This window comes from Echinops telfairi, unplaced genomic scaffold (assembly GCF_000313985.2).
Source record: "Echinops telfairi isolate 266 unplaced genomic scaffold, ASM31398v2 ScPeMD7_7469;HRSCAF=8507_1, whole genome shotgun sequence".
In the NCBI taxonomy this organism is placed as follows: Eukaryota; Metazoa; Chordata; class Mammalia; order Afrosoricida; family Tenrecidae; genus Echinops; species Echinops telfairi.
The window spans coordinates 126,341,887-126,351,314 of NW_022111373.1; positions in this window are offsets into that span (position 1 = coordinate 126,341,887).

The following is a 9,428-nucleotide window of genomic DNA, read 5'->3' on the forward strand; positions in this document are numbered from 1 at the left end:
TTCAAGCCTTTAAGACCCCAGATGCTATATCTCCCAATAGCTGGGCAGCATCAGCCTTCTTCACCACACTTACTGATGCACACATTTTTCTTCAGCATTTATATGGGAAGGTGAACACACAATGAAGATTTTTGTTCTTTAGTGTCTGTTACCTGATCCCTTCAACACTCGTAATCACATAGGCTGGTGTCCTTCTTCCTTGTGGTCTCTGTTGCTTCTGAGCTAGATGGCCGCTTGTTTACTTTCAAGCCTTTAAGACCCCACCCAGATGCTATATCTTTTGATAGCCAGGCACTATCAACTTTCTTCACCACATTTGCTTATGCACATGTTTGTCTTCAGCAATCGTGTCCGGAAGGTGGGTATCATGGAATGACCTTTTAGTTGAGCAAAGTGTTCCTGTATTAATGGGGAACATGAGTGGAGGCCCAATGTCCATCTGCTACCCTACTACTAAACCTATAAATATATGCACATAGATTTATTTCCCCCATAATCATAAATATATTTACATATGTGCATGCCTGTATTTAGGCCTCTATGTATGTCCTTTGCCTCCTACTCCTTTCCTCTATTTCCTTTCGCTTTCCTCTTATCCACTACCATGCTCAGCCTTCATTTGCATTTCAGTAATTCCTCTAGGTTACATTGCCCTTGATCACTCCCTACCAGTTCTCCCACCCCTTCCCTGCCACTGGTTTTGAACCACTCTTTATTCCCTTGTCCCTGGCTTAGCCAACACCTCTTCCCTTGCCCCACCTCCCACTCTCCCCTATCCCTCCACCCCACCATTTGTCTGTTGTTTCCTTTTCCACTTTGTCTATCCAGCCTATCTTATCTAGATAGACCTGCAGAGAAAATAATATGTGCATAAAATTGTGGATGGCCTCTACAGCACCAAAGGAGTGGAGCATAAAAACAAGGTGAAGGCAACAACAGCAAACTAACAAACAAAATAGCCACTGACATACAAAATCTAAAAGGAAAAAAGAAAGAAAAGTCTGTCAATGTCTCTTTGTTTTGACCTTTAGGAGTGTTTTCCAGAGGAGTCTTATGGGTTGCCATGTCCTGGCCTCAAAGTCTATTGTTGATACTCCCTCGGAACTTCCTTGCTCTGCTCCCCCCGCTGTTCTATTGCACGCCCTTAGTGTTTTGCCTCCATGTGGTGGGGTCAGGTTAGCCACACATCCCACACTGTGTCTCCAGTGCTGTCCCATGCAGTGGGGCTCTCCATATGGTCCTTTCAGTGCATTGGCCACTCAATTTCTCTATATTTTAGAATACATAACACTTAAATAAGCTCATTGTTAATGGAAAAGAGAAGTAAGAAGTTGGGTGTTAGGTTTTATTAAGGTGTTAGGTTTCATTAAGTCAATTGTAGGTGTTAGGTTTTATTAAGTCAATTCTGGCTCATAACAACCCAACCATATGAACAACAGAGACTCGTCTCACATGGCTGTCACAATTGTTACTTTGGAGCCATTTGGACAACTACTCTGTTAATCTATCGTTTTCAAGGTCTTTCTTTTTTCTCATTGACCCACTATTTTACCAAGAGCCTGGCATCATCAGATAATGTGTCCAAACTATATAAGACAAAATCTCACCGTCTTTGCATCTAAGGAGAATTCTTGTTATACTTTCTCCAGAACAGAACTGATTGCTCCTCTGACAGCCCACATTTTTTCACCATTCTTTGCATACACCAATGTGTACACAATTCATTGTCCAGTTTCCACATTCACGCAAGACAATACCATGGTTTGGGTCAGGTCCACCTCGGCTATCAAAGTGTCAACTTTGCGTTGTAAAATTTCCAGAGAGGTTGTGTTGTACATTGGCTTAAATCAATACTACATTTGATTATTGAACTGCTGTATCTGTGAGCTTTTTTTGTCCATCTCAGTAAACTGAAATATTTCTAAACTTTTTAAAATAGCATTGGAATAACCTCTGTTGCTAAAATTGTCAAACACTTGGTAAAAGGATTGTGGCTCCTAAATTCCATATTAATCTCAAAAAATATTATGAATATATATGAGTATCTACAATATTATGTTTAAAATATATTGAGTAACTACATATTAGTAAATATGTGTGTGCATGTTTGTGTGTGTGTTCAGGTGAGGGTGTGTTTCCTTCAAGTCACAAGATAAAGCATTGTATCCATGGAACAATAATCCCCAATGAATGTTTCTTGTAGCTGCACCTTCCTTCCCTTGCTTCCCATGAATTCTATCACATGATAATGAATAAAGTTTTGGATGCGAATGGGACATAGGTTAACCAGATTTTTTATGGGGAGTAGCATTACAATACATTTGCTTTGGTCTCATTTATTATCAAAATATTTGGCTAATGTTCTGTCAAGTATGGAGCCAATCAAAGGATCCAGGACAGTTTTACTGATGCTATGGTCCACATTTTAGTGTATTAGCTTTGAAAATGTTGTATAATGTAAAGTATTTTAATGTACTTCTGGACCAAGAACATATATATCCTAAATTTGACATTTTGTTCATAAATATCTAACAGTTTTTATTTTAATATGATTGTATCCTAGTGTTGTTTCTCTTAGCTTTACCAATCATCATTGTTTATTATACAACACATATGACAAATAGTGAATATATGTGTCTAGATTGTGCTGTTTGAAAAAACAAAACCAAATGGCACTGTAATTATAGTTGAAGAAAGCTCTTCCAAGTATTGTTCCTGAGAATATCTCATTCAAAAATTATTGAGAGTTACAGAAGAGATGAGTGACTATCAAGCTATGCATTTCTATTTGTGACAGGAAATGGTCTCAAATCTGTTGACATTTCAATATCTCAGATTGTAAGTGAATATGAAAGCTCAAAATGAAAACAGTGAATTATTTACATTCAAAAATTGCTTGCTTTTCTGGAAAATGACATCTGTGCTTTTTTTTTTTCTTTCCAAACACATTAATTTCTATATAGGCTGAATTTAGATCAGGGAAAGACATTTCATAAAATGACTCCAATCAAGTCATGTAAAGTACTACAATTAAAAAGCATACATTTATTTTCTAATCAATATACTTTTACTGAGTAAGCCTGATAAATTTCTCATACTATAAAGATACACATAAAATGTATGCTCAATTCTTTATACAATTAGATTTGTTTATTTTTATAGTAATGTAGTGAATGAATTAATGTAGTATTATAAAGAGTTTTTTCTACAATAGAAAAATACAATGAATTTTTCTATAGTAATTGAAAATCTAAGAATTTTAGTCCATTCTTAGATTCATTTTACCACTTATTAAGAAACAGGAAGAGTATATTATTTAAAGCATGCCCTTGTATTATATGAAAATAGAAAATTTGGAAGATTGATATTCTAGGTGCTAGTGATCTGAAATAAAGTTTTTTATTCTAGGTGTTATTGAGATGAAATACACTGATGTATTTATTGTGCCAACCTGGCCAATAGAAACATGTGGGATTAATTGGGTCACAGTTTGATTGGAGGGCAAAGGGATAAATGGCTCAGCAAGGCCTGCCCATCACTCTCTTGGTCTCTGGTGATGAGACCAGAGTGTGCCTACTTTAGCTAGTTCTCTGCCTCAACTTGTGAGCTACACTACCTGTGGGACAGCCAATCTGTGGATTTTGTCAATAGAGTTGAGGTTCCTTCGAGACCTGCTTCACCACGCTGCTGGTGTGTACGTCACTTGAGCTTGAGGCTATTGGATCCCATTGTCTTTCATTGCTTGAGTTCCGTACCTCATCTGGGCCTGCTTCGCTAAGGTCCTGAGCTGCTGACCCACTCTGCTGTTTGTTGCCTCTGGGAAAACTCTGCCTGCATTTATCTAAGGAAGACTCACCTCTGCATCCTTGGCCTTGGACTCGGCAGCCCTTGTAAATTGAAGGACTTCCAATATATTAACTGGTCCATGGAAGTGATTTGAACTTAGGCCTCTATACTTTTGTGTGGACTAATCAGCTGTTAAATTCCTTGATGCTGTATATATAGTGTCCTAGTTTTGTTTTCTCTAGATAACCCTGCCTAACACAACCAGTAATGACTGTTTTGAAACAGGAAATTTTTTGGTCAACTATGCCAGGAATGCCTCATTCAGAGGAAAGTCATTGTACTTATAGTAAAGAAGTACATTTCAAGATATGTTCTGAAGTACTATATCATCTGTGATAGAATAGTATTTATCTGCATAAAAGGAAATTCAGTCATATATAATTGTTATTCAAATTTATGTACTAATCATTCAAGCTAGTGATGCTCAAATGGAATAATTCTACCAAATTCTACAATATGAAATTAATCAAATATGTATTGATAATTTTTGGTGATTGGAATGCAAAAGTAAGAAGCAAAGAATAGGTAGTTGGAAATATGGTTTCATTGATAGAAATGAAGCTGGGTATCTCACCATAGAATTTTGCAGGAGTGATGCATTCTTCATCACAAATAGTTTTTTCTTTTTAAAACAACTCAAAGGAAACTCTACATGAGGACTTCTCCACATGGAATACAAAGAAAACAAATTGAATATATCCAATTGGAAGGAACAGTTGAAAACTCAATATTGGTAGCTAAAATCAGGCCAATGTCCTACTGTAGAAAAGATCATCAATTGCTTATATGTAGGTTCAGATTAAAGCTGGAAAAAAATTAGAACAAATCCACAGTCCAAAATATGACCATGAGTACATCCAACCTGAATTCCAAGAATCTCTTAAGACCAGAGTTGACATACTACACACAAATTATAGAAAGCATAATGAGCTGTAGAGTGAATTAATGAATTCATATCTGAGCAAAGGAAAGAAGGAAAGAAGGGAGGGGGGAGGGAGGCAGAGAGATGAAAGAAAAGAAGAAGTGAAAGAAAGAAAGAAATGATCAAAGTTGATACCAAAAGAGACAACTAATTTTAATGTAGAGTAGCTAAGGCAAAAATGTAGAGTAGCTAAAGCAAAAATAAATGATGAAGTAAAAGAGCTATCCATAAAATTTCAGAGTACAACTTGAGAGGAAAAAGAAAATATTCTCATAAAATATGCAGAAAACAACAGTTAGAAAATTAAAAAGGAACAATGTGGTGCATTTTAAGCAGAACATGTGATAGGTAGGTTTATTGTGCTAACCTGGCCAATGAACACATGTAGGAATAATTGAAGGGAAGAGAGATAAATGGATGGCGAGCCTCACCTTTCTTGTCTCTTGCTCTTTGATGAACAGACAAGTGTGTGGCTGCCTTAGGTTGTTCTCTGCCTCAATTTGCAAGCTGTACTAACTGGGGGACACCTAACCCATGGACTGCATCACTGTAGTTTGAGGTTCCTTCAAGACCTGCTTTGCCATGCTACTGGAGTATACTCGTTTGAGCTGGGGACTATTTGACCCTGTCATCTGGATGACTGTTGGTGACCTGCCTTGCTGTTTGCTGCCTGTGGCTGGACTGCCTGAATTGCTCTACAGAGGACTATCTGGCAGCCCTCAAGACTTGAAGGACTGCCAGTGTATTAGCTGTCTCAACAAAATGGGTTGCACTGAGCCATTTGTACAGCTCTATAGATTAATTCATGGTTTATTTCTTATGTTTTATATCAATATAAATATATAGAGATAAATAATCAAAAGTGTCCTGGTTTTGTTTCTCTAGAGAACCCTATCTAACATAATTGGTACAAGAAGTGGTTCTAGAGAAATAAAATCATAAATATGGGCTTCTTAAATTGGCTCCCCAGCCTGATTAGGCTTCACAGCATGATGATGTTATTTCTACACTTATAGGCATGGTAAATCTGCCATTCTTACTAATACATGGTGTAAAGGAGCAAAATGAATATCTACAGTATCACCACCAACAGATGAAGTGCTGGTTAAAGGAGAGGCTCTAGGTGATTGTATGTTTGATATTTTCCAGAAGTTTTGTCAGAATGACAAATACAGGGAAGCTGGTTGGCTGGTCCTCCTTACAATGGAAAGTGTGATTAAGGAGAGGGATGGTCTCAGAACCTCAGAAGCATGCCTCAAGTGCTGAATAACAGACCTAACAATTTCCACCTCTGCTACAAAGGACAGCCTTATTTCCAATAGTAATAGAGCTGACATTGTTGAGAACCAGGTCCAGAATCTCATCATGCGTCGGGCTGAAATTATGTCAGCTGAACTGCCAATCTGGAGCAGTGTCTGATATTAAAATAAAGGCATTACTAGGAAAAAGTTGGGACTCTGACAAATGGGATGGGAAAATATGGGCTGATGGTCCAGAAAAGGAGGATGTTGAGCCCCTAGACACAATTGAGCCACCCCAGACAATAGATCTACTCCTCCCAGCTGAGGGTATTATTCCACTATTAACAAAACAATCCACACCTGAGCAGATTAACCAAAGTGTTCAAACTGAAATGCCAGGTGGGGCTGCATCTGTGGCGTTGGTGGAGGTAGATGCCTGACAAGATATTGTATGAGCAAATTAATACTTCTCCTGGTACTTGGTATGCAGCTATTGATCTGGTCAATGCCTTCTTCTCAATACCAGTTTCCAAGGAACACCAGAAGTAGTTTGCCTTCAGTTGGCAGAGGCAAACATACTTTCACGACTCTCCCCCAGAGGTACATCAACTCTTCCACCTTGTGCCATAATTTAGTCCGAAGGGACCTTGATCGCCTGTCTATTGCCCAAAATGTCACACTGGCCCATTATATTAATGACATTATGCTGATTGGACCCACTAAGGAGGATATATCAAAGACTCTAGATTTATTGGTACAACATCTGCATACAAGAAGTTGGGAAATTAACCCAATGAAGATTCAGGCACCCTGCACCTCAATAAAATTTCTAGGGGTCCAGTGGTGCTGGGGATGAAGAGATTCCTACTAAAGGGAAGAATAAGCTATTGCATCAGACCCACCCCCACCCCCACTGTCCAACAAATAAGCAGGAGGCACAACACCTAGTGGGCCTCTTTGGATTTTGGATGCAACATATCCCTCACTTGGGTGTTCTATTTCGACCTATTTATCAAGAGACATGAAAGGCCTCCATTTTGAGTGGGGCCCAGAACAAGAAAAGGCTCTGCAACAGGTTCAGGCTGCCGTGCAAGCTGCTTTGCCACTGGGACCATATGATCCAGCTGACCCAATGGTGCTAGAAGTGTCAGTTGTAGATAAAGATGCAGTGTGGAGTCTTTGGCAGACCCCTATTTGTGAATCACAGTGTAGACCATTGGGTTATTGGAGTAAACTCCTGCCATCCTCTGCAAACAACTATTTCCTCTTTGAAAAACAGCTATTGACCTGTTACTGAGCTTTGGTGAAGACTGAACGCCTTACTGCTGGCCACCAAGTAACCTTGATGCCTGAGATGCCCACCATGAAATTACTATTGTCTGACCCACAGGGTCATAAAGTTGGATGTGCACAGCAGCACTCCATTGCTAAACGTATGTGGTATATAGGAGATCAGGCCAAAGTACGACCTGAAGGTATTAGTAAGCTGCCTGAAGAAGTATCCCAAATGCCCAGTCTCCACACCTGTTACATTACCTTCCTTCTCCCAGTCTGCACTTATGACCTCCTGGGGAGTTCCTTACCATACTTTAACTGAACACCAAAAGAGTCAAGCTTGGTTGACGGATGGCTCTGCACGATATACAGGTGCCACTTGTAAGTGGACAGCAGCAGCACTACAGCCCCTTTCTGGGATCTCCCTAAAGGACAGTGGTGAAGGGAAATCTTCCCAATGGGAAGAACTTTGAGCAGTACACCTGGATGTTCAGTTTGCCTTCAAGGAAAAATGGTCAGATGTGAGCCTGTATACTGATTCATGGGCTGTGGCTAAAGGCTTGGCTGGATGGTTAGAGAATTGGAAGGAACATGATTGGAAAATTGGTGACAAGGAGTTGTGGGGAAAATATACATGGATAGACCTCTCTGAATGGTCCAAGAAAGTAAAGATACTCTTTTCTCATGTGAACGCTCACCAAAGGGTGACCTCTGAAGAGGAGGACTTTAACAATATACTTTATATGGGTTTGCCTTCCCTGCACACAATGCTTCTACCAAAACTAACATTCGTGGAGTTTCCGAATGCCTCATCCTCCAGCATGCATCCATATAGCATTGCTTCAGATCAAGGAGCTCATTTCACAGCAACTTCAGTGTGGCCGTGAGCCTATGCCCAGGGAATCCATTGGTCGTATCATGTTCCTCATCAGCCTGAAGCACCTGGCTTGATAGACTGATGGAATGACCTCCTAAAGACACAATTACGGCGCCAACTAGGTGACAGCAACTTGTGGGGTTGGGGCAATGTTCTCCAGGAAGCTATATACACTGAAAACCAGCAGACAATATGTGGTGCTGTGTCTCCAATAGCTAGGATTCATGGGAACAGGAATAAAAGGTAGAAGCTGGAGTGGTACCACTCACTATTACTCCTCTTGATCCACTTGCAGCATTTTTGCTTCCTGTCCCAGCAATCCTATGTGCTTCAGTCCTGGAGGTCCTGGTCCTGATGGAAGGAACTCTCCCACCTGGAAACAGCATGGATTTCACTGAACTGGCAGCTGAAAATGCCCCCCTGGCCATGTTGGGCTTCTCATGCCTTTGGATCAACAGGTCCAGAAGGGTGTTACTGTACTGAATGGTGTGATTGATCCTGATTACCAAGGAGAAATTGGACTGGTGCTACATAATGGAGGTAAAGAAGAATATGTCTGGAATCCAGGAGATCCTATAGGCCAACTCTTAGTATTACCATGTCCAGTGATTGTGTATATTGTAAGTTACAGCAACCCCATCCTGACAGGATGTCTAATGACCCAGACCCCTCACAAATGAAGATCTGGTCACCCCACCAGGCTAAAACCATAGCCAGCTGAGGTGCTTGCCAAGGGCAAAGGTAATACAGAATGGGGAGTAGAAGAAGGTAGTTCTACCTATCAGTTACGACCATGTGATCAATTGTAAAAGCGAGGTTTGTGTTTGTCAGTTAATTTTTCTTTATATATGCTTATTGAATATCTTTCTTTTGTCCATGTATGATGTATCAGATACAATTGGACTCGGTGTGCTTTCATTTATATATATGATAGATGTTTGATGTTAAGTATAAGTGTGATTTCATTAATATCTGGAAATTATAAATGGCTAAAGAATCATGTACAGGGGTGGGTTATGATAGGTAGATTTATTGTGCCAAGCTGACCAATGAACACATGTGGGATTAATTGAAGGGAGGAGAGATAAATGGCTTGGCCAACCTCAACTTTTTTGTCTCTTGCTCTTTGATTATCAGACCAGTGTGCAGCTGCCTTAGCTTGTTCTTGGCCTCAATTTTCAAGCTAAACTACCAGTGGGACACCTAAACCGTGGACTGTGTCACTGTAGTTTAAGGTTCCTTCAAGACCTGCTTCACCATGCAACTG